Here is a 26370-nt window from a genome sequence, read left to right on the forward strand (position 1 = left end):
TATGAGAAAATTGGTTCAAAGGCCTATGGGAGAGACCAAAGTATTTCTAGACAATGCAAGACAACACACCAAAAGAAGATGGTCAAGTCAGCTCCCAAACTGGCTAGTGTCTTACTGGCTGGATGAGTTGAATGAGCAACAGCCCCAGTTTGCCCAGGACACTCCTGCTTTTATCACTAAAAGTTCTTTGTCTTGGGAAGTCCTTCAGTCCCAAAGCAAATGGGAACAGTTGGTCATCTTACCTAAAGGACCATAAGCTATAAGCTTTGAAGTTATTCTTTCTACTAGACAGGAAGTCACTTCAATCTTTACTTTCCAAAAAGCACTTGCAATTGACCAATCCAAAAAAGGATCCAGCTTTACAGAACCTGACCCTGAATCAAGACAAGTGATATGTCAAACAAAAGTACGCTACCCCCTAGAGAATCAGTAATTTTGGTGTGGGCCTGCTCCACAGCACTCCATATAGCATTGAAGACATGCAGTTATCTCTTGCCTCATTTCTAACTGTTGAATAATTTTTGATACTCTACAAAATAAAACAAAAAATAATTTCTGTACCTCATCCACATTTCTGTAGAGGAAAGAAAAATTATCAAGGGCAGGCTCAGTCCTCAGAACTGGGGGGACTCCTCTCAGTATAAGCCATTCACTTGCATAATTAAGAATTACCCCTCTTACAAAAAACATTAAAAAAAAATTTAAAAAGAAAAAGGGGTGCCTGGGTGGCTCAGATGGTTAAGCGTCCGACTTCAGCTCAGGTCATGATGTCACAGTCCGTGAGTTTGAGCCCCATGTTGGGCTCTGTGCCGACAGCTCAGAACCTGGAGCCTGCTTTGGATTCTGTGTCTCCCTCTCTCTCTGCCCCTCCCCTGCTCATGCTCTGTCTCTCTCTGTCTCAAAAATAAATAAAAACATTTAAAAAATTTAAAAAAAAGAAGAATTACCCCTCTTACGGTAGCTATCATTTTGAAAGGTTGCAAAAGGTTTAGATCCCTGGCAGGTCAGAGTTCAGTCTCCAGGGACTAGACCCACCCAGATAATCCAGGATAATTTCCCTGCTATAGGATTCTTAATCATATCCGATAAGTTGCTTTGGCCATGTGAGGTGACATATTCGGTTTCCGGGGAGTAGGCTGTGGAAATCTTGGGGAGTAGGCTGTGGACATCTCGGAGGGGGACATTCTTCTCTTTACTGTACTGTGGGTCAGTTTGAGGAGTGCTTTGACTGGGTCATTTGTAGGTCTCCCATGAGGCTGTAGCCAAGAGTTTGGTTAGGACTGTAGTCATCTAGGCTTTAATGCGCCCAGAGGATCTGCTCCAAAGGTCATCCAGTCACGTGGTGGACAAGTTAATGCAGCTACTCTCAGGGGGCCTCGATTCCTCTTCACAGGGGGTGTCCATAGGATTGCTTGCGTATCAAGGCATAAGGCTGGCTTCTCCCAGAGCAAGAGATCAAAGAGACCAAAATGGAAGCTGCAGTGAATGCTTTTTTTTTTTAATTTTTAATTTTTAAATTTTTAAATATTTATTCATTTTTAAGAGACATAGAGTGTCAGCGAGGGAGGGGCAGAGAGAGAGGGAGACACAGAATCTGAAGCAGGCTCCAGGCTCTGCACTGTCAGCACAAAGCCCAACACAGGTCCAGAACTCATTGACCGTGAGATGGTGACCTGAGACGAAGTCAGACACTTAACCGTTGGAGCCACCCAGGCGCTCCTGCTTTTCTTTTCTTTTCTTTTTTTTTTTTTGCCTTAGAAGTCACATACTGTCACCTCTTCCATGGAATCATTAGTCATGCAAGTCAACCCTTACTGCACGTGAAAGGACCATATTAGGGCATGACTATCAGAAGGGAAGGATAACTGGGGCCCTCCGTGGAGGCCAGCAATCCCAAATGTTTATTATTACTCATTTTTTGATGTACGGTATCATTAAAAAATTTCTCAGATTGTGGAAACGTTTTCAAAGCATCATTTTTAGAAAAAGTCTATGAGTGCATGTGAATGTATTAATTGTAAAAGTAATGTAACATCGGGGCACCTGGGTGGCTTAGTAGGTTGAGTGTTCACTCTTGATTTCAGCTCAGGTTATCTCACGGTTTGTGAGGTCGAGTCCTGCACTGACCGTCAGCTGTCAGCACAGAGCCTTCTTGGGATTCTCTCTCTCCCTCTCTGCCCTTCCCCTGCTTGTGTTCCCTCTCCCCATATAAATAAATAAACTTAAAAACATTAAAAACCAGGAATGTAACATAAAAAGTAACCTCTCCTAATTATAAACTGCTTTCATTTTTGCATATTCTATTAAGACTTTGTCTGCAAGGGTGTCTGGGTGGCTCGGTCAAGTTAAGCATCCGACTTTGACTCAGGTCATGATCTCACGGTTTGTGAGTTTCAGCCCTGCATGGGGCTTACTGCTGTCAGCTTGGAGTCCGCTTCAGAGCCTCTGTCCTCCCCCCACGACCCCACACAACTCTTCCCCTTCCCTGCTCATGCTGTGTCTCTCTCTCTCTCTCTCTTTCTTTCTCTCTCTCAAAATAAAAAAATAAAAAAACTTGGCAAAAAAAATTTATTTTACATATTTTCATACCGTTGTAAACATAACACATGAAATTTTGCAGTATGATGAGGAGGTTAAATGTTTGGTCTGTGAAGCCTAGATTTCCTGGGTTCAAAGCCTGATTCCACCACTTACTAGCTATATGACCTTGAGAAAATAACTTAAATTTGATATGCCTCAATTTCCTTATTCGCAACATGAGGATACTAATGCCTCATAGGGGTGCTGTGAGGATTGAATGCGTTAACACATTTAAAAGTGTTTATAACCCTATCTGATACGTAGAAAGTGCGAAATGAGAGTTTGCTGCTGTTTTTATTTCTTTTAGCATTATCTTGTAAAATACTTATGTCATAAAACACTGTTATGTCTTTCTGTAAAAGACAAAAAAAAAAAAAAGAATATATGGAAGTCCTCTGGTACCTCAGACTGTGACCTTATTTGGAGGTACTGTCTTTATAGAGGTAATCGAGTTAAATGATGTCATTAGGATGGGTTCCTAATCCAATATGACTGGTGTCCTTATAAAAAGGGGAAACTTGAAGACAGAGATAGACATGCATAGAGGGAAGACAATGTGAAGGGACAGGGAGAGGATGGCCGTTGACAAGCCCAAGAGAGAGGCCTGGAGCAGACTCTTCCCTCACAGCCCTTAGAAGGAGCCAATCCTACTAACACCTTGATCTTGAACTTCTGGCTTCCAGAACTGTGAGACAATACATTTCTGTTGTGTAAACCACTCGGTTTGTGGCACTTTGTTGTAGCAGCCCTAGCAAGCTAGTACAAACACTTTCCTATGATGGAATATGTATCTTTACAATTGTGATTATGCTAATTACTATGATGTATACTCATTATATGAATGATGTTATCACACTTTGTCTAGCTGTTCCCCAATAGTGACACTTAGGATGTTTTCAGTGCTTCAGTATCACAGCTAATGCAGAAATAAACAATTTTTTCAGGATAAATTCTCAGGGGTGGGATTTCTGGGGTCAGGGAATATGGATATTTTTGTCTTGATGTGTCTTACCACTTTGTTTTCTCAAAGGGCCACTCTGATAGTCCATGTCTGAAACATGGTGATGGCAAATCAAAGTCCTGTGTAATTATCTGTCTCTATTCTGGGCCCCTGTAGGGCTTCATGCATTTTGGAGTGCCCTTTGAGCATCAGTTTCCATTGTAGTGCTCAGTGAAAAAGTCCACGAGTCACTAGCAAAAACTAGCATTTCTCTACATCTTAGGACATCAGTAATATGTGTGCAATAACCAAAAACAAGTTCCTTTAGCCTATTCATCTCACCAAATGTGCAGCATGTTGCCTTCAAAGGTGACTCAGAGAGAATCCACTGCCCTGCCAAGGAACAGCACCTGCATCAACTAATAAGTATGGGCCCTGTTAGCTTTCTGCATACTGACGTCAGCAGAATGCCCTGTCCTGTTCTTAGCGCCACCTTGACCAGCACCACCCAGGTGTGGGTGATTCCCAACTCAGGTTTCACAATGTCCCCCGGGAGGCAGTTGAGTACAAGAGGCAGCTTGGGACCAGGGAGGGTGGAGCTCTGACTTCAAGAGCTAGCTGACAGTGAAATCTGGACACAGACAAAGAGCGTTGCTCACCGCCTTCACCCTTCTCCATTCAGCATCATTTCCTTCTTTGTGGGCACATGTTACCCTCAGAGGGCTGCAGTCTCTCCCCTTGTATCACCTACCCCCAAAAATCTGCTCAAAGTAAACTTTTACACACAGGAACAAGCAATCTGTGCCCAATAATATCACTCCTTATCCAAACGGAAGCTCCACAGGAGCTGTTTTTTTTACTGCTGTGACAGTGCCTGGCATGTAGTAAGTGCTCAATAAACAGGTGTTGACTAGAGGAATAAACTTCATCTTTTAAGGTCATTATTATTATTATTTCAGATTTTAAAAAAATTTTTAATGTTTATTTTTTGAGAGAAAGAGAGAGAGACAGAGCATGAGCAGGGAAGGGGCAGAGACAGACGGAGACACAAAATCTGAAGCTAGGCTTCAGGCTCTGAGCTATCAGCACAGAACCCCACACAGGGCATGAACCCACAAGCCGTGAGATCATAACCTGAGCTGAAGTCAGATGCTCAACCAACTGAGCCACCCAGGTGCCCCTATTATTTTGCATTAGTAACAGCACTTACTATAGTCGAAATATTTGAAAATAAAGAAAAATGTAGAGAAAAAATTAAAGTCACCCATAAAAAATCATCCATAAATCCATAGCTACCTTATTCCAAATATGTTAATGTTTTATATATTTTTTCCAGTAACTTTGACATCCAAATTTATATGCTGGCTATTGTAAAAGTGCTTCAAAATAGTGTAAGTATTAAGGTAGTATTAAAAAAATACTAATTTAAAGGGGTGCCTGGGTGGCTCAGTTGGTTAAGCGTCTGACTTTGGCTTGGATCATGATCTCACAGTTCGTGGTTTCGAGCCCTGTGTCAGGCTCTGTGCTGACAGCTTAGAGCCTGGAGCCTGCTTCAGATTCTGTGTCTCCCACTCTCTCTGCCCCTCCCCCGCTCACACTCTGTCTCTCAAAAATAAATAAAAATGTTAAAAAAATACTAATTTATAATTTCCTAAAAATGGTCTTTTGGGTAGTCCTAAGTATTATCTCCTCCAGCCATTTCTGTGCCCAGTGGCCATCTGTTTTGTTGATATTCTTGACAAAGGGGATAGAGTTATCTTGGGTATGATAAAATGTGCAAGACCTAATTAATTTTTAAAAGTAAGTCCATGTTTGGCAGTTCCTTTGTCTGGGGCCGGGAGAGAGGGAACCTGTGGGGAGGTGGAGAATAACGGGCAGTGTCACAAAATCAAATAAACAACTGTAACATGTTGGGTGTTGCAACTCTGAAAAGTTGGGAATGATCATGGCCTGAAGGCAGTGGTCTTCTGGCACCTTGTGGGTGTGAAGGCAGCTTTTGTTGCAAACCAGTCCCAGGGACCCTGCCCTTGTGTGTTGGGCCTCTTCATACCACATTCCTCTCAAAAGGTCTCTCTTTTGAGTTGATGGCTTGCTTAAAATTCAACATCTTATTTAAACCTCTATGTTTTGGGGTGCCTGTGGGGGGCTCAGTCGGTTAAGCGCCCTACTCTTGATTTCGGTACAGGTCATGATCTCAGTTTGTGAGTTCAAGCCCCACATCGGGCTCTGTGCTGACAGCGTGGAGCCTGCTTGCAATTCTTTCTCTCCCTCTGTCTTTGCCCCTCCCCTGTTTGCTCTCTCTCTCTCTCTCTCAAAATGAATAAATAAAACATTTAAAAAATAAAATAAAACTTTATGTTTTCAGTCTTCTTACACCAGTACTATTTCAAGAACAAGACCAGAAAATGGTATCATTTATAGGATCTCCCTTGTTTGCCCAGTTTGTTCAAGGTCACCAACACATTGTTGACACATTAAGACTGGAATCCAAATTCTGGGATGCCCTTCCATTTTGTCATACCCACACTCCTGTTTGTTCCTTGTTCTGGGTTGAATTATGTTCCCTCTAAATTCATATATTAAAGCCCTAACTCACCAGTATCACAGAATGTGATGTTATTTGGAAATAAGGTCATTGCAGATGTAATTAGTTGCTGAAGTAGAGTGGGCCTCTAATCCAGTATGATGCATGTTCTTATTAAAAGGGAGAGTGATGTGTTAAGATGAAGGCAGAGAGCAAGAGGATGCCTCTATGGGTCAAGGAGTGCCAAAGATTGTCAGTTAACCACCCTTAGCTGGGGAGAGGCATGGAAGAGATTCTCCCTCCCAGGCCTCCCTCCAACCCTGTGGACACCTTGATCTCAGACTTCTGGCCTCTGGAAGTCTGAGACAATATATTTCTGTTGTTTAAGCCATGTAGTTTTTGGTACTTTGTATCACGACCCTAGTAAACTAATATGCTCTCCCTAGTATGACTGAGATGTCATTGAATCTTGGGAAATTAATGTTCTCCATAGGGGTTGGAGTCTCTTTGGTGATTCTGGCTTCCTTTTTCCTCATTTTGGAAAGTGGTAGTGCTCAGGCAGAGGTAAAGTTTTCTGATATGTCCCATATTCCAGTATGTCAATAGTTTGAATTATTAAAGTCATGAATGTGCAGGGTAAAGTAAAATATGAAAATGTGTAATAAAAAACTTGGTGCATAGAGTATACCATCAGATTATATCTATGGAAATTATATCTGTATATTCAATGGACCTTACACAAATTATATCTATTGTTTGTGTACACACACACACACACACACACACACACACACACACAGATTGTATTTATGCTCATGTACAAAGAAAGAGATTAGGAATATAATGGACATCTATAAACTACTTCATCCAGTGTGCAGAGTGCACATTCCTCTCATGCTTACATGGAACATTCACTGAGATAGACTGATCTAAAAATCAATGATCTAAGCTTCCACTCTAGAAAACTAGAAATGGAAGAGCAAATCTAAAGCAAGCAGAAGAAAAGAAATAAAAATTCGAGGGGTACCTGGGTGGCTCAGTTGGTTAAGCGTCCAACTTTTGATTTTGGTTCAGGTCATGATCTCACAGTTGGTGAGATCGAGCCCTGTGTCAGGCTCCAAGCTGCCAGTGTGGGATTCTCTCTCTCTCCCACTCCCTCTGCCTCTCCCCCCCCCCATTCTCTCTCTCTCTCTCACTCTCTCTTTCTCTCAAAGTAAATAAATAAACTTTAAAAAATTAGAGTAGAAATCAATGAAATATGAAACAGGAAATCAATAGAGAAAATCACAAAACTGAAAGATGATTCTTTGAAAAGATAAATCAGATGATTTAACTCTAGGCATGATAAGAAAGTAAGAGAGATGACCCAAATTACTATTATCAGGAATTGAAGAGAGGATATCATTGCAGATTCCATGGATGTTAAAAAGATGTTAAAGGGATATTATGAACAACTCTCTGCTCACAGATTTGATAACCTAAGTGAAATGGACCAATTCCTTGAAAGACACAACCTGCCAAAATTCACACAACAAGAGATAGATAATCTGAATGGACCTTTAGCCACTAAAGAAATCAACTCAACAATATATACCCTTCCAAAACAGAAAGTACCAGGCCCAGATGGGTTCACTGGTGAATTCTACCAAACATTTAAGGAAGAAAAGTATATCAATTCTCTCTAATCTCTTTCAGAAGATAGAACCAGGGGTATAGTTCCTAATTCATTCTGTGAGTCCAGCATTACCCCAATACCCAAACCTGATAAACTACACACCAATATTTCTCATTAATACAAATGTAAAAATTCTCAACAAAATATTAGCAAATTGAATATAATAATGTATAAAAAGAACTATACACCATGACCAAATGGGATTTATCTAAGATACACACGACTGATTCAACATTTGAAAATTAATGAATCTATCACATCAACTGACTAATGAAGAGAAGGCACATGATCATATCCATAGATACAGAAAAAGCATTTGATAAACTCGAGCATCTATTCATGATAGAAACTCTCAGTAGGGACTCCTGGGTGTCTCAGTTAATTAAATGTCTGACTGTTGATTTCACCTCAGGTCATGATCTCACAGTTCATTAAATCTAGCCTGCTTTGGGCTCTGCCCTGCCAGCACAGAACCTGCTTGGGATTCTCTCTGCCACTCTCCTGCTCATGCACATTCTCTAACTCTCTCTCTCTCAATATAAATAACCATTTAAAACAAAACAAACAAACAAACAAGCAAACAAAAACCTCTCAGTAAACCTGGAAAAGAGGGGAGCTTTCTCAACTTGATGAAGAGTATCTATAAAAGAATGTACAGCTTATATCATACTTAATGGTGAGAACTCAAAAGCTTTCTCACAAGGTCAGGAACAAGGCAAGGATGTTCCTCTCATCACTGCTTTTAAACGTCATACTTGGAATTCTACCTAATGCAATAAGACAAGGGAAGGAAATAAAAGGTATACAGATTTGGAAGAAAGAAAGAAAACTGTCTTTGTTAACAGATGACATGACCATTTATGTAGAAAATCCAGAAAAACTCAACCCAAAAAGCTCCTAGAACAAATAAGCAATTATGGCAAGGTCACAGAATACAAGGTTATGATATAATAATCAACCACTTTCCTATATATATATATACCACCAATGAACAAGTGAAATTTGAAATTAAAAAACATAATACCATTCACATTAGTACTGCAAGAAAAATGAAATAGGCACAAAACTCCTGAATAGGGCTAATCTAGCTACCCGGTAGGATAACATAGAAATGCTAGAGGGTGGCCTCTGAGGCTAGATCAAAAAAGACACCAGGCTTCTGCCCTGTTCTCTCTCTTCACTCACTCACTCTGGGAGAATCCAACTGCCATATTGTCGAGACACTCAAGCATCCCTCTGGAGAGGTCTACTTGGAAAAGGACTCACGTCTTCAGCCAGCACCCAAGAAATTGAAACTTTCTGTCAACGGCCATGTGAGTGAACCACCTTCAAAGTGGATGACTGTAGTTCCAGATACATCTTGACTGAAACTTTGTGAGAGACTCTGAGCATACTCCCCAAACTAAGCTCCTCCTGAATTCCTAACCTGTAGAATTCCTAACCTGCAGAAACTGTGAGAGAAAATAACTTTTTGTTGTTGTTTTAAGCCTTTAACTTCTGAGGCAGTTTGTTTTGCATAATAGATAACTAACCTAAATGGGGATATTATCCACTGAGTAAGTGAATCCTGAAGGAGAACTAAGTTTCAGGGGATAGTATAATAGATATGGGGCCATACAATTCGCTCTTGCCAATAGAATTTAAAAGGAAATGATATGTGTCAACTTCCTGTTTGAAACCATTAAGAATGGTTCTGCCTTTTCTACATTCACTCCGTCTTCTCTACCTCCATTTCCCCCAAACCAGGGCATCACTGAGGCTATGTGGTGAAAAATGTCAGAACCACAGGATGGAATGAGCCTGGATCCTGGAATCACTCCTGAAAGAAAGCTTCCTATGAGAAATCCCAACCATGAACACCTGCTTTGAACTTTATGTGACTGATAAATAAACATTAATTGTATTAAGCCACTGAGACTGGAGATCATTATAGCAATTAGTGCTGATTGGTCTGGATAATAGATACACATTAAGTTTAAATTATATCTGAGGTATCAAATATGGAGGAGGCAGTTGTAAGTACTAGATGCTTGGAAAAAGCTGGAGAAATAGTTTGTGTATCATCTGAGGTCCCCAGGCTTTCGGGAGTCTCCATTCTTAACTATCATGTTACCAAAATGCACATGACATATGCACTAACACATTCTGATAACTTAAAGTAAGTTTTTAAAAAAATATTTTTATTTTTAAGTAATCTCTACCCAGCATGGGGCTTGAACTCACAACTCCCAGATCAAGAGTCACACACGCTCCACTGACTGAGCCAACCAGCACCCCAAAGTAAGTTTTCAATATTTTGGAATTTTCATCGAAAATTTTCCTTTTCAGTCTGTAGTCTTGTTGTGGTGTTCAAGAAGTTTTCATAGTTGGGGCACCTGGGTGGCTCAGTTGGTTGAGCGTCCAACTTCGGCTCAGGTCATGATCTTGCCATCTGTGAGCCCCGCGTCGAGCTCTGTGCTGACAGCTCAGAGCCTGGAGCCTGCTTTGGATCCTGTGTCTCCCTCTCTCTCTGCCCCTCCCCCATTCATGCTCTGTCTCTCTCTCTCTCTGTCAAACATAAAAATAAACATTAAAAAATTTTTTAAAAGAAGTTTTCATAGTTAACTGTACCACTTACTAGGCATCCAGTTCAAAGTCACTCATGATAAAGATAAAGGTGACTGGCATATTCTTGAAGTAGTCCTTTCTGGTCATTGATTAGTGATTTAGATTAATCTGGGAGCCAGACTACCTGGGTTTGAATCCAGATCCACCACCTGATAGATCTGTGAACTTGAGCAAGATACTTAATCTTTCTGGACCTAAGTTTCCTTCAATTTCATCTCAATGAAATGAAAAAGTTTTCCTCCATTGAAAGTGATCATAGTAACAGAACTGAACTCATAGGGTTGTTGTAAGAACTAAATGAGTTAATATATATAAAACACCTAGAATTCAGACTGACATATAATAAGTTCTAGGTAAGTGTTAGCTACCATTTTTATTTTCTCTTATATACCTTTACACCTGAACCTTCCCATATTTTGCACAAGAGGGAAACCACAACCATGAAAAAAAAATCTATTTTTTTAAAGAGAGGGAAAAATCATGATAGACATGACTTAAAGATGCATGGAGAAGAACAGTTGGAGGTTGAAGCTCTACTACTCTGTGGGAATTTCCTTCTGACCCTACTTACATCAGACCCAAGTCAATATCCCCAGGTGAGAACTGTCACTCAATATTGACAAGCTAAAATATATGAGTTTGCCCAAATTGTCATTTTTGGTAGGATGCATATTTTGGTTTGATTTATTTGGCACTTGTAAATTATATTTCTTTTATGAATTTTTAAGAATTGAGATGTGTAGGTGTGGCGTCTGGTGGCTCAGTTGGTTAAGCATCCAACTTTGGCTCAGTCACGATCTCACGGTTCGTGGGTTTGAGCCCTGTGTCAGGCTCTGTGCTGACAGCTCAGAGCCTGGAGCCTGTTTGGGATTCTGTGTGTCCCTCTCTCTCTCTTTCTGCCCCTCCCCTGCTCACACTCTGTCTCTGCCTCAAAAAAAATAAACGTTAAATTTTTTTTAAAAAATTGATATGTGTAAATGTGCTCATATATTAATCCCTTCTTAGAAATAAGCATCCACTTCTTAATTAAATTGAATTAAGGACTCCCTTGTGCATGGAACTAACACTGTATAACACTATATAAAACAAGTTTGAACAAGTTTCTGCCCTCAGAAATGCATAAACATGAAAAGAAATCAAGATATATACACTTTCCCAGAGTCCACACTTTGGCCAAAGCACAAGCCAGGAACAGATCAATCAAGTATTCACAAGACACATAAGCATTGCAGTTAATAATTTTCATGTTAGGGTTCATTGACATCTAAGTGGTAACTTAATGGTAATTTAAAAAAATCAATAGAGCAGTAAAAATCAGTAACTTGTAAGCAAATTTATTTGTCACTTTGATAGATTGGCCATATATAAAATCTCTTAAGAAAACACTGATGTATGTTCATGTGTGTGCTTATAACTATTATTTTATTTATTTTTTAAGAAAGGAGAAAGGGGTTCCTGGGAGATCGCAGAACAGTTGACATTCACCTGCCTTCTAGTTATGAATTATTGATTATTGATCTGATGTCAGGTGATATTATATCACCATGTCTGCACTCCCCGTGCCCGGGGGTGCAGGAAACTTTCCAGGATCAATCTCTGGTCACTCTTTTTCTGTTCTTCCCTCGCTCTCTGCATTCCTTCACAGCCCCTAGTTATTCCCCACTCTGGTTTACCAGGACTTTTCTCAGCCTTGGCCACCTGATTCTCATTTGCGAGGTCGGGACAAGGGAATAGATCCATCCTGTGGCACACGCAATAGAGCGCAACACTGAAGTCACTGAGCCAGACATTTCTCAATATTTGCTCTGGCAGAGATAGGGAACTAGAGCTGCTGTCATGTTCTAGGGAACTGAAAATAATTTTGTAAAGAGAGGGGAAGGAATCCACCCGGCCTCAGGTCCAGAAGGCAAGAGGTTTGCAAGGTAGGGAGAAGAGCCTTCCTTTGCTCATGCACTTGGCAAATGGAATCCTTCACGTTTCAACTCAGGGGTCAGCAAAGTCCCCTCTCTTCCACTGGGTGCATTCTGAATCTTCTACAGGCTTCCATGGTGGCAGTCATCTGTCTACCAGCCTCTCTTAGCTACCTGTCCCCAGTGCCTAACACAGTGCTTGTCATCTCAAGGGCACTCAACAAATGTCAATAGAACAAAAGCCAACCAGAGCTTTTGAGCAGGTTCGCTCTGCCTTCCTTTTGCCATTTGATAATTGTCCAGAAAACCAAATGGCCTAATTAACCAGGAGTTGGGGGAGTCACTTTGGTCACAAAAGTTAGTGATTTTTTTTCCTTTATTGATTTTTTTAACTGTCACTTAAGTACCGTCAACACAGGACAGGATGTTTTAGTGGCTCTGTGGCAGTGAGGCTGGTGGGTAAAATTCTGATCCTAGAATAGGCTGCCTTGGCCTAAGTTTTGGCTTTGCCATTTAGTCACTGTGTGACCTTTGGCAAGTTCCTTAACTTTTCTGTGTCTGGGCTTCCTCATTTGTAAAACAGGGCTTAGAATAGCACCTGCCTCCTGTTGTAGTTGTGAGAATTAGATGAATTAACATTTGTAAGGTATTTAGAACTTGCAAGTGCCAAGACTAGAGAGGGGCTCAATTAATATTTGTTGATGAATAAAATTTTTATTTTTATATTTTCAGTTTATTGTTAAAGAAGATACTTAGACACTCTCTTTTTCTTTCAGTTGCTTAATTTTATATTCTGGTTAGGCAAGGTATTGAAAAGTATTGAAAATTAGCTGTTGTTAATTTGTGACAAATCCCCATTCTGATCAAACATCCAACACAATCAGAAGAGTTAATACAAGTAAAGAGCTTTGAATGGTGCTTGGCACAAGTGCTGAATAAATATTGTCTGGCAATTATATTATTATTCATTTGTTCATTTAACAAATACTTTTGGGGCACCATGTGCTAGACACCAGGGATCCATTGAATATAGAACAAAAATCCTGCTATCATGGAATCAACATTCTGATGAAGCAAATAGATGATAAGTAGAGCATGGAAAATGCATATCATATTTTATAGATTTTAAGACACAACTTTTCATGTGTTAATATCTCAGAAATTGGTATACATCTTACAACTGTTAGCATTTTACAATTGTAATTGCTGGCATTTTTTCTTTTGTACCTAAAATGATGATACATGTTTCAGTCAATGGCATCTCATATCTGATGTAATGTGAGAGCACGTTAGATGTGATCAGTGATAAGGAAAAAAAATAAAGCAGGAAGGAAGAGAGAGAAGGAAGTTTTGCAACTTAAATATAGTATCATTTTGCAATTTAAATATACCTCTGTAACTTTACATTCACATATTTTAGAGGTCAAAGGCCACATTATTTAATAAAATAATAATTTAGAACATTATTAGTGCTAAATACAATGTGGTATCCTGGATGGGATCCTTGAAGAGAAATAAGACTTTAGTGGAGAAAGGGGTGAAATACAAATGAAATCTGTAGTATAGGTAGGTGGTGAACCTGTATTAATTTCTTAGTTTTGATAATTGTACTGTGTTTATGGAAGATATTAACATTAGTAGAAGCTGGGTGAACGGTATATAGAAAATATCTGTACTATCTTACCAACTTTTCTGTAAATCTAATATTATCTCCAGGGAAAAAGTTTAACAAACAAACAATTAGTGTACTTGAAACCACTCTGTTTACCAAGGAATAACTGACTTGTTTGGACACAGTTTCTCTAAGATATTTTACCCAGTAGACATGCTCATGCATGCAAACAATTCTGGATTACAAGAACAAAGGGTACAAAAGATGAGAGCTTCCAGAACCAGAAATAATGACAGCTAACATTTATTGACAGGCTCTGTGCTGTCAGCGTAGATGATGTGGGGCTCGAACCCATGAACCGTGAGATGACCTGAGCCAAAATCAAGAGTTGGACGCTTAACCAGCTGAACCACTCAGACATCCCTCCAATCAGGAGACTTTTACTGGTAAAACCACTCTAAACCCATGTGCTCCTGATGTTGGATATGTTTTTGGTTTTGTTTATTTTCTACTAAGACTAAATTTATTCAATACCCTAGTAACATTTATTGAACATTTACAACATGTCCAGCTTTGTTTAAAGTGCTTTATATGTGTTAATTTCCCAAATATCACCACAACCCTATGACATTGGTACTGTTATTATTCTCATTTTTACCAATGAGGAAACTGATGAACAAGGATTAAGTATTTTTCCCAATTTATGTAGTTGGGAAGGAGTGAAATTGTGATCCAAATCTATCTGGGTCAGTGGTCTTCAAGTGGGGTTGAGTTTGGCTTGTTCAAGGACCCAAAAGGCCAGTATGGCCAAGCTTGGAGAGTGAGGGTCATGTGGTAGGACGTGATGTTGAAGTGCTTGGTGGGGGCCAGGTCATGTGGGGTCTTATGAAAAGTTGGGATTTTCTTCCAAGTACAATGAGAAGCCATCTAAAGGTTTGGAAGAGGAGTGTGAAGTCTGAAATCTCTCTGGCTGTGAGACACAGAGGATAGATTCCAGGGGCTAGCAATTCAGCTAGGGTTTGCTGGTTACTGTGCAAGGGCAATGAGGACAAGGCTAAATCTGTTCCATGCTGCTTGCAAATGTACTCCAATCAGGGGACTCATTTTTTAAAAATGTTTATTTATTTATTTTGAGAGAGAGAGAGAGAGAAAGCGTGAGCAAGAGGGGGAGGGGCAGAGAGAGAGGGAGAAAGAATCCCAAGCAGGCTCTGCGCTGTGAGTGAAGAGCCCTATGTGGGATTTGATCTCAAGAACCATGAGATCATGACTGACTGAGCCGCCCAGGCGCCCCTCCAATCAGGAGATTCTCAGTGGTAAAACCACTCTAAGTCCATGTCCTTCTGATACTGGATATGTTTTTGTGTTTGTTTATTTTCTAGTAAGACTGAATTTATACAATACCCTAGTGAAAGTTTTGATTAAAAAGTAACAGATCTATAAATTTCTAATATATTAATACAAAGTACATGACTACATACAGTACATCCTACAGGCAAGAAGTAGAAAGTGAAAAAGAAGACTGTGATTGAGGTCTAGTAATAAATAAATACAGGAATAGAGATGATCTGTATTATAGTATATTCTACCACCAATACTGCAGCCAAAATGTACAAAAAATATGTTTTGTTTGCAAAACATGCTTCCACTTTCTGAAAGGAGCAAAAGCCACTTTCCAGTTGATATCCCACCTGTTTCTGCAAAATTACTTTGAAAGATGAGCTGTGGGACCGAGATTCAGTGTCACCCTTCGTAGCACAGGTATTTTGGGTTTGGTCTGGGTTTTTTTGTGGGTTTTTTTGTTTGTTTTTTGAGATAACCTGTTATTTTTCCTTTTTTAAATAAATGAGGTATAACTCATAAACAGTAAATTTCACTCTTTTTGTGTGGAGTTCTGCAGTCTTTGTCAAATGCATGCAGTCACATAACCAGCACCACAATCAAGATGTAGAACGGTTCCTCCATCCTCCAAAATTGCCACATGCAATCATTCTGTCCCCTATTCCCAGCCTCTGGGAAACCATCGATCTATTTTCTATCCTTTTAATTCTACCTTTGCCAGAGTATCCTGTAAATGAAATCATACTGTATATAGCCTTTTGAGTCTGGTTTCCTTCACTTAGCCTAATGCATTTGAGATTGATTCATGTTGATGTGTGTGTTGGTATTTCCCTCCTTTTTATTGCTGAATAGCCCTTCCATTAAATGAATGTCCCACAATTTGTTTATTCATTCCCTAATTGAAGGACATTTAGGCTATTTCCAGTTTTTGGTAATTATGAATAAAGCCACTATAAGCATTCACATACAGGTTTTTATGTGGATAGAAGTTTTTCTTTCTCTTCCTAGGCATGGAATGTCTTTTCTTAGGGTTGTATGGTAAGTGCATGTAGTTTTATAAAAAAAAACTGTTTTCCAATCCAGAAGACTCAGTTCAAAAGAACATCAGACACAGGTGTTATTTTTTTGGTAGTCTCAAGAAGTGGTCACTTGTATCATAAAAATAAGCATATTATTATTAATATTTAATATTGAAGGCCACATATTATATGATTCCATTTATAGGAAATACTCAGAATAGGCAAATTCATAGAGATAAAAGTAGATTACTGGTTGTCAGGCAGGGGCAGCAATAGGAGGGATGAATTGGGCAGAGACTGCTAATTGGTATGGGGTTTCTTTTTGGAGTGATGGCAATGTTCTGTAATTAAATAGTGTTGATGATTGTACAACCTAGTGAATATACTAAAAACCAGTGAATTGTACACTTGGAAAGGATGAATTTTGTGGTATATGAATTACGTTTCAACTTTTAAAAACACATCAAATAATGTAGTATTACCCCCCCAAAAATTTAGTAATTGTAGAAAGGCTGAGGAATTGGAGCATGGCTTAAACTCTAGATTATTCTGAACATCAGAATGATAAGAACATACATTATTTCCCAAGAATCTGGGCTTATTTGCTTAGTGGCTCTCTCTGTAAGTACAAATGACATTCTTCCTAAGAATGCCAAGAATTGGAGTGTGATTGAGGTTTTAGCCACCCACAAATGAAAGAACACCAAGTTCTCATAAAAGAAAAGTGACTGGGTTAATAGGGCATAGCTTAATGGTTACGCAAAGAACAAAACAAAATGGGATATTATTTGCTATGCTCTATTAAAAAAAAATGGCCAATAGGCATTTCAATCAGCAAACAGAGTAAAGTTTTATTTCCTTTTAACCTTTAAAGCCCTTAACATTGAAAGCTCAACTGGTCTTCCCTTCTAATCATAAGAAAAATATCAGACAGACCCAAACTGAGGAATGTTCTATGTGCCAAGTTCATGAAAAATAAGGAAAGTCTGAGAAACTGTCACAGAGTAGATTAGATTCAGGAGACATGACCACTAGTGTAATGTGGTATCCTGGATGGGATCCTGGAACAGAAAAAGGATATTAGTGGGAAAACTTGTGAAATCCAAATAAAATATGGAGTTTTGTTAATTTAATGGACAAATGTTTATTTCTTACTTGTGACTAAGAATGTATCATGGTAACATAGGATGTTTTAAAAATAAGGGAAACTGGGGCCCTGGGCTGGCTCAGTCAGTTAAGTGTCTGACTTTGGCTCAGGTCATGATCACATGGTTTGTAGGTTCAAGCCCTGCGCTGGGATCCACGCTTTCAGTGGGGAACCTGCTTGGGATTCTCTCTCTGCCTCTCTGTCTGCCCCTCCCCCACTTGCACATGCTCATTCTCTCTGTCTCAAAATAAATAGACTTTTTTAAAACATAGGGAAAACTGGGTGAAGGGTATAGGGAACTCTCTGTACTATCTTCAGAACTTTCTGTACATCTAAAATTATACTAAAATAAAAGGTTTAATTAAAATTTTAAAAGCTCATCCAGGTTTGCCTCTCTTTTGGCGCCTTCTTTCTGTCTAGCTTACAGGTTTGTAGGGGTTTTTGGGTAAATATTGCATGAGATAATGAATGTGGGAACAAAACCCAAAGTTCTCTTTGTAAACGTAAGGTGGCATTATAAATTATCAAAGTCCAACATAGCTACCTAATCCCTCCTAAATTCATCACTCCACCTTCCATAACTATGCAGAGACTTTGGTTTTCCCCTCCTTTACTATTCCTTTTACCATTTCGTTCCCTCTGATTTATGAACTATTCATTGCCAACTGGTGAGCAAGTATCAAGCATGACTCATATAAAGCTTCATGCCAGATTGACAGAGGACATGGAAAAGTAGAAGGAATGTTCTTCATCTTGTACTTCTTCACAGGAATTAAAATATATGCCTCTTCTCTACCCAGTAGATGAGTGATCATTGATAATAGTTCAAGATGGACAGATACATAGTAACTAGTAAGGAAATAAGCAATAAGAGGTAAGTGAGGGGTGCCTGGGTGGCTCAGTTGATTAAAGGTCTGACTCTTGATTTCGGTTCAGATAATGATCTCATGGTTGTGAGATCGAGCCCCATGTTGGGCTCTGTTCTGGGCATGGAGTCTGCTTAAGATTCTCTCTCTCTCCTGCCCCTACCCCACTCTCTCTTTCTCTCTCAAAAAAAAAAATTTAAGAAAAATTGTTAATGGTTTTAAATATTTATTTATTTATTTTGAGAGAGAGAGAGAGAGAGAGAGAGGAGGGGAAGAGAGAGAGGAGAGAGAGAATCCCAAGTAGGCTCTGTGCTGTCAGTGCAGAGCCAGATGTGGGGCTTGATCCCATGAACTGTGAGATCATGACCTGAGCCAAAATCAAGAGTTGGATGCTTAACCGACTGAGCCACTCAGGTGCTCCATTAAAAAAATATTTTTTTTTTCTTCAACATTTTTTTTTTTTTTTTTTTTTTTTATTTATTTTTGGGACAGAGAGAGACAGAGCATGAACAGGGGAGGGGCAGAGAGAGAGGGAGACACAGAATCGGAAACAGGCTCCAGGCTCCGAGCCATCAGCCCAGAGCCTGACGCGGGGCTCGAACTCACGGACCGCGAGATCGTGACCTGGCTGAAGTCGGCCGCTCAACCGACTGCGCCACCCAGGCGCCCCTTTTTTTTTTTTTTTTCAACATTTTTTTTTTTTTTTTTTTTTTTTTTTTTTCCATTAAAAAAATATTTTTAAGGTAGTTGAGAGGTGCCTGGGTGGCACAGTTGGTTGAACATGCAAATTCGGCTCAGGTTGTGATTTCATGTTCATGGGTTTGAGCCCCGCATTGGGCTCTGTGCTGACAGCTCAGAGCCTGGAGCCTGCTTTGGATTCTGTGTCTCCCTCTCTCTCTGCCCCTCCCCTGCTTGTGCTTTGTCTCTCTCTGTTTCTCAGAAAATAAAATGTTAAAAAAAATTTTGGGGTGCCTGGGTGGCTCAGTCTTTTGAGTGTCCAACTTGGGCTCAAGTCATGATCTCACAGTTCGTGGGTTCGAGCCCCACATCAGGCTCTGTGCTGACAGCTTGGAGCCCAGAGCCTGCTTCGGATTCTGTGTCTCCCTCTCTCTCTCTGCCCTTCCCCTGCTCACACTCCATCTCTGTCTCTCAAAAATAAATAAACGTTAAAAAAATTATTTTTTAAATTTAAAAGGTAAGTGAATAGTCAATGCTTAATCCACATAGTTCATCCATTATTTTCTTAAAATTAACTCCCCCTGGGTTTTTGTTCATTTTCATTTTTTTTCTATTTTAATTTTTTTCTATTTAGGGAAGAAGGACTATAGTTTTCAACTCACTTTGTCATCTAAAGAGAGGCAGACTTGTGTAGTGAGGTCTGGAGCCACATGGCAACAGTGGAAGTCCAAATCACCACTTGCTACTGTGTGACCTTGTTTTTATCTGTTAGGTGGGGATAAAATAGGCCCTATTCCTAGGACTGATGTGAGGATGATGAGTTAATTGAGGGAGAGTGTTGGTAGGGGCCAGATGCCAAGTCGGCATGAGGTTTATGCCACTCTGCATGGGTAGAGAAAAGAAGGGTATGGGAAAAGGTGTATAAAAGTAAAGGGCCTGAGATTTTAGGCAATCGTTATAAAGCAAGTTTACAAAATGTTTTATAGTCTTAGGAAAATGTTCACAGTATCATGTAAAAGGAGACTCACAGAATGCAAAACTCTGTTACATGAAGCCTATTGGATGTATACCAAGAAAATATGTATATATTTCAAAATGTTAAATGTGGATAAAATGGATAATAGTTATCTCTGGGTAGTGAAACTATTTAAAAATATTTTTCTGTCAGAAAGTAGAAAGGTCAGAAGTAGAAAGGTGGTTGCCAAAGGCTGAGGAGAGGGGAGAGAATTAGTGTTTGACAGTTAAACACTGTTACAGAGTTATAGAGTTTCAGTTTTGCAAGATGAAAAAGTTCTAGACATCTGTTGCACAACAGTGTGAATATAGTTAATACTAAGCTGTACACTTGAAAATGATTAAGATGGTAAACTTAATGTTATTATTATTATTTTTTTTTTACCACAGTTAAAAAAAAAGCCTTTTCTATGGCAAACACAAAGTTTTATACTTAAGAAAAAAATGAAGGCTGCCTGGGTGGCTCAGTTGGTTAGGTGTCTGACTCTTGGTTTCAGCCCAGGTTATGAATTCCCAGTTCGTGAGTTTGAGCCCTGCATCGGGCTCTGCTCTGACAGCATGGAACCTGCTTGGGATTTTCTCTCCCTCTCTTTCTGCCCCACCCTGGCGCTCGCTCTCTCTCTCTCTCTCTCTCTCTCTCTCTCTTTCCCTCCCCCCGTCTCTCAACATAATAAAGAAAAAGAAAAAAATGAGTAAAAGTTGTTGTTTGATTTTTAAATGAAAATCACTATGGCTGGTTGGTGTAGCTTTTTGTGAGTATTTCTACAGTTTATTGGACCTTAACTGCCCAGTAAGGTTTCCTAAGTAGACTTGGGTGCTCTGATTTGTTTTCCCCCTCAGGTTTCTATTGAGAGAAAACATGAGCTACAGAAGAGGGGTGTTACCAAAACTTGTTTGCTTTGGCTGTTTTTCTTTCTGATCTAGGTTCAGTTGTCAGCTACTAAAGAGGGTGTGCCCATGTGGATGACCTGATACAGCAGCCCCTGCCCCCTTCACACCCCCTTAACCCTGCACATTCTGCGTCAGCTGCATTATTTGCAGGACCACCCACCAAAATCCTGTGCTTCTGGCTGTTCTTTGATCTGTAAACCTGAGCCTGAGCCAGCCGGGTTGAGACAGAGGAGACTGGGCAGGTGATCTCAGAGCAGCTGTTTCATTGCCCCAAAGTCACTTCCTAGGTCTAGGTCTCACCTAGAAAAAGATGAGTCCCCCTATAAGATATGTGATGGACGTGAGCAGGTAGTTCACAAAACACCAAGAGCTAAAAAAAATATATGAGAAGTGACCACCCTTATCAAAGTTAGAAGGGACAGAAATAACAGCAATACCTTAATACCATTCCCCTCCCCCTGACAATCAATTTGACAAAGATTTCTTTAGAAAATAATTCCCAGGGTTTGCAAACAATTACTGATAGGAAGGAAACTGGCCCTTCTGAAAGCAAGCTGGCAATGCTCATCAAGAACTCTAAAAATGTTTGTTCTAGAATAGAATATTCCATAAAAGGTTCAGAAAGATATAGGAATTTAGTATAAGATGAAGGTGACATCTCAAATTAACAAGGAGAGAGACTTTGATATCTGGCAATATTGAGGTCAGAATGACCTAGAGAATTTTCAGGTAGAAAAATATCTAGGACTTGTGGAATCACTATGTTGTACACCTAAAATTAACATAACATTGTGTGCCAACTGTACTTCAATTTAAAAACAAATCTAGAACCCTACTTAAATCAATGGATAGGTCATCCAGCAAAAAACCAATAAACAATGTTTTTGAATGACATATTGGACCAGATAGACTTAACAGACATATATAAAACATTCCGTCTAAAAACAATAGAATATACATTCTTTTCCAGTACACATGAAACATTCTTCAGAATAGATCACATGAAAAGACCACAAAACAAGTCTCAATAAATTTAAGGTGATTGAAACCAGAGCAAGCATCTTTTCTGAAACATGGTATGATACTAGAAATCAATTACAAGAAAAGAACTGGAAAAAACACAAATATTTGGAAAATAAATGAGATGCTCCTAAACAGCCAGTGAGTCAAGAAAAAAAAAACAACAAAAAACAAAGGGTAAATTAAAAAATACATGGAGACAAATGAAAATGAAAACAAGGGGTGCCTGGGTGGCTCAGTCAGTTGAGCGTCCGACTTCGGCTCAGGTCATGATCTCACAGTCTGTGAGTTCGAGCCTTGTGTCGGGCTCTGTGCTGACAGCTCAGAGCCTGGAGCCTGTTTCGGATTCTGTGTCTCCCTCTCTCTCTGCCCCTCCCCCGCTCATGCTCGCTTTCTCTCTCTCTCTCTCTCTCTCTCTCTCTCTCTCTCTGTCAAAAATAAATAAAACATTTAAAAAAATTGAAAATGAAAACAAAATGGTCCAACATCTTTGCATGTAGTGAAAACAGTTCTAAGAGGGAAATTTATAGAGCTACAGGCTTACCCCAAGGAACAACAACAACAACAAAAGCTTAAATAAACAATCTAACCTTACACCTAAAAAAAGCTACAAAAAGAAGAAAAAACCTTTAGCCAGACTCACCAAGGAAAAAAGAGAGGACACAAATAAAGAGAATCTGAAATGAAAGAGGAGAACTAATAACCAATACCACAGAAATGCCAAGTATTATAAGAGACTACTATGAAAAATTATATGCCAATAAATTTGATTAGTTAGAAGAAATGAGTAAATGCCTAGAAATACACAATTTTCCAAAACTGAATCAGGAAGAAATAGAAAATCTGAACAGACCATTCCTCATAATGAAATTAAATTGATAATCAAAAAACTCCCACAAACAGAATCTATCTATCCATCCAGCCAGCCAGCCAGCCATCCCTTCATCTATTCAGTCTAACAAAAATTTAAAGAAGAGTTAATACCTATTCTTCTCAAATTATTCCAAAAAATATGAGTGGGAGAAAAGCTTCCAAATATATTCTGTGAAGCCAGAATTACTCTAATACCAAAACCAGACAAAGACACTGCAAAAAAAACACCCCTAAACAAACAAACAAACAAACAAACAAACAAACAAAAAACCTATAGGCCAATATCCCTGGTGAGCATAGATGCAAAAATCCTCAACAAAGTATTGTAAACCACATTCAACAATACATTAAAAAGATCATTCACCATGATCAAGTGGGATTTATTCTGGGGATGCAAGGATGGCTCAATATCCATAAATCAATGTGATAAGCCACATTAACAAAATGAAGAATAAAAATCAAATGATCATCTCAATAGAAGCAGAAAAAGCAGTTGACAAAATTTAACATTCATTCATGATAAAAACTTTCAACAAAGTGGGTTTAGAGGGAACATTGCTCAGCATAATAAAGGCAATATGTGGAAAGCCCACAGCTAACATCGTCAATGGTGAAAAACTGAGAGCTTTTGCTATAAGCTCAGGAACAAGACAATGATGTTCATTCTCACTACTTTTATTCAACACAGTACTTGAAGTCCTAGCCACAGCAATCAGACAAGAAAAAGATATGAAAGGCATCCAAATGGGTAAGGAAGAAGTTAAACTGTCACTATTTGCAGATGACATGATACTATACATAGAAAATCCAGAAGATTCCACATACACAAAAAGCTATTCGAAGCAATAAATAAATTCAGTAAAGTTGTAAGATAAAAAATATTAAGAAATCTGTTGCGTTTCTATACATGAATAATGAAATAGCAGAAAGAGAAGAAAACAATTCCATTTACAATTTTACAAAGAATAAAATACTTAGGATTAACCTAACGAAGGAGATGAAAAACCTAAACTCTGGAAACTAAAACATTTATGAAAGAAATTGAAATGATACAAACAAATGAAAAGATATACCATACTCATGGATTAGAAAAATTCAGATTATGAAAATGTCCATACTACGCAAAGCAATTTATAAATTCATTTCAAACTCTATCAAAATATCAATGGTATTTTTCATAGAACTAGAACAAATAATTCTAAAATTTGTGTGGAACCACAGAAGACCCTGAATAACCAAAGCAATCTTAAGAAAGAAGAACAAAACTGGAGGTATCACAATCTCAGATTTCAAGATATACTACAAAGCTATAATAATCAAAATAATATGATACTGGCACGGAAATAGACACATAGATCACTAGAACAGAGTAGAGAGCCCAGAAATAAACCCACTTATATGGTTAATCTATGACAAAGGAGGCAAGAATATGCAATAGGGCTAAGACATACTCTTTAATAAATGGTGCTGGGGAAACTGAACAGCTACATGTAAAAGAATGAAACTGGACCACTTTCTTACATTACCCACAGAAATAAACTAAAAATGGATTAGAGACCTAAATGTGAGACCCAAAACAATAAAACTCCTAGAAGAATACATAGGCAGTAATCTCTTTGACATCAGCTGTAGAAACATATTTCTAGTTTTCAGGCAAGGGAAACAAAAGCAAAAATAAACTATTGGGACTACACTGAAAAAAAAAGGTTTTGCACATTGAAGGAAACCATCAAGAAAATGAAAACATACCTACTAAATGCGAGAAGTTATTTGCAAATGATACATCTGATAAGGGGTTAATATACAATATATAAAGAACTTATACAGCTCAATATTGACAGAACCCCCAAATCATCCAACTAAAAAAGGGCGGGGGCACCTGGGTGGCTCAGTCGGTTAAGCATATGGCTTTGGCTTAAGTCATGATCTCGTGATTCATGAGGTCAAGCCCTGCATCAGGTTCTGTGCTGACAATGGGAAGCCTGCTTGGGATTCTTTCTGTCTCTCTCTCTCTGCCCCTCCCACACTCACACTTTGTCTCTCTCTCTCTCTCAAGACAAAAAGGAAAATAGTGGAGAGATGACCTCAGTAGACGTTTTTCCAAAGAGACATGTGGATGGCCAACAGGCACATGAAAAGATGTTCAACCATTAATCAGGGAAATGCAAATCAAAAACTACAATGAGATATTGCCTTAACACTTGTCAGAATGGCTAGTATAAAAAAACCAAAACACAAGAAATAACAAGTGTTGGCAAGGATGTGGAGAAAATTTATATGCATGCACCATGCACTGTTGGTGGGACTATAAGCTGGTGTGGCCCCTGTGGAAAACAGTATGGAAATTTCTCAAAAAATTAGAAATATTATATAGTAATTCCACTACTGGGTATTTACCCCACCCCCCAAAGTGAAAACACTAATTCAAAAAGATATGTACCCGTGTTTATTGCATCGTTATTTACAACAGTCAGGATATGGAAGCCACCCATGTCCAACTGACAGAAAAATGGATAAAGAAGGTATGATACACGCACACAACACATACACAGTGGAATATTACTTAACCATAAAAAATGAGATCTTGCCATTTGGGACAACATGGGTAGATCTAGAGGGTATTATGCTAAGTGACTAAGTCACACTGAGAAAGACAAATACCATTGATTTCACTTATAAGTGAATCTAAGAAACAAACAAATGAACAAACAAAAAAATCAGAATCAGATGTATAAACACAGAGGAAAAACTGATGGTTGCCAGAAGAGAAGAAAGTAGGAAAATGGGCAAAATGAGTGAACGCGGGTGGGAGGTAAAGACTTCCAGTTATGGAATGAATAAGTCATGGGGATTAAAGGTACAACATAGAATACATATAGTCAGTGATATTGTAATAGTATTGTATGGTGACAGATGGTAGCTACACTTGTGTGACATAGCGTAACATAGTACAGTGTAACATACACTTGTCCGATCGCTGTGTTGTATTCCTGAAACTAAAGTAACATTGTGTGTCAACTACAGTTCAATTTAAAAATACTCAGCTCCGGTTGTGATCTCACAGTTCGTGAGATTGAGCCACATGTTGGGCTCTGGGCTGAGCATGGAGCCTACTTGGGATTCTCTCTCTGCTCTGTTGCTGCCCCTACCCCCTCTCAAAGAAGCATTAAAAAAAAATTTTTTTTCTACTAGTTTTCTTTAGTTTTGAGAGGCAGAGAGAGACAGGGCGCGTGTGGGGGAAGGGCAGAGAGAGAGGGAGATGCAGAATCGGAAGCAGGCTCCAGGCTCAGCTGTCAGCACAGAGCCTGATGCGGGGCCCAAACTCATGAACCATGAGATCATGACCTGAGCCGAAGTCGGACGCTTAACCGACTGAACCACCCAGGCGCCCCTCACGTAAGCATTTTTTAAAATAAAAAATAATAAAAGTACGTATCTAGGAATGTTGGATAAAATAAGGCAAAACGCCTGACTGAGCTCCAAAGATACAAAAGGAAATGCCCAATGGGCCAAAGATGAAAAGGAACTGAAAACCAGAGACATAGGTGGGCTGACATTACTCCTACCCTCGAGGGGATTATCTGAATAATATAAGGCTCCTGTGTTAACTTCCAGATGAGGACAGGACACCAAGTCCACAGGCTGTTGTGGGAGGGGGAGTTGAATCTGAGTCTTA

The 26370-nt window shown here is 39.1% G+C and overlaps 1 long non-coding RNA gene across 1 annotated transcript; it reads left to right on the forward strand.

Annotated features, from left to right (window-relative positions):
- Positions 1–4854: 4854 nt before the first annotated feature.
- On the forward strand, positions 4855–9630 carry LOC144614635 (uncharacterized). Its single transcript, XR_013552529.1, has 2 exons — positions 4855–4911; positions 9466–9630. It is a non-coding gene; the product is annotated as an uncharacterized LOC144614635 (long non-coding RNA).
- Positions 9631–26370: the final 16740 nt, after the last annotated feature.

Source organism: Panthera onca, chromosome E2 (genome assembly GCF_046562875.1).
Source record: "Panthera onca isolate mPanOnc1 chromosome E2, mPanOnc1 haplotype 2, whole genome shotgun sequence".
Taxonomy (NCBI): Eukaryota; Metazoa; Chordata; class Mammalia; order Carnivora; family Felidae; genus Panthera; species Panthera onca.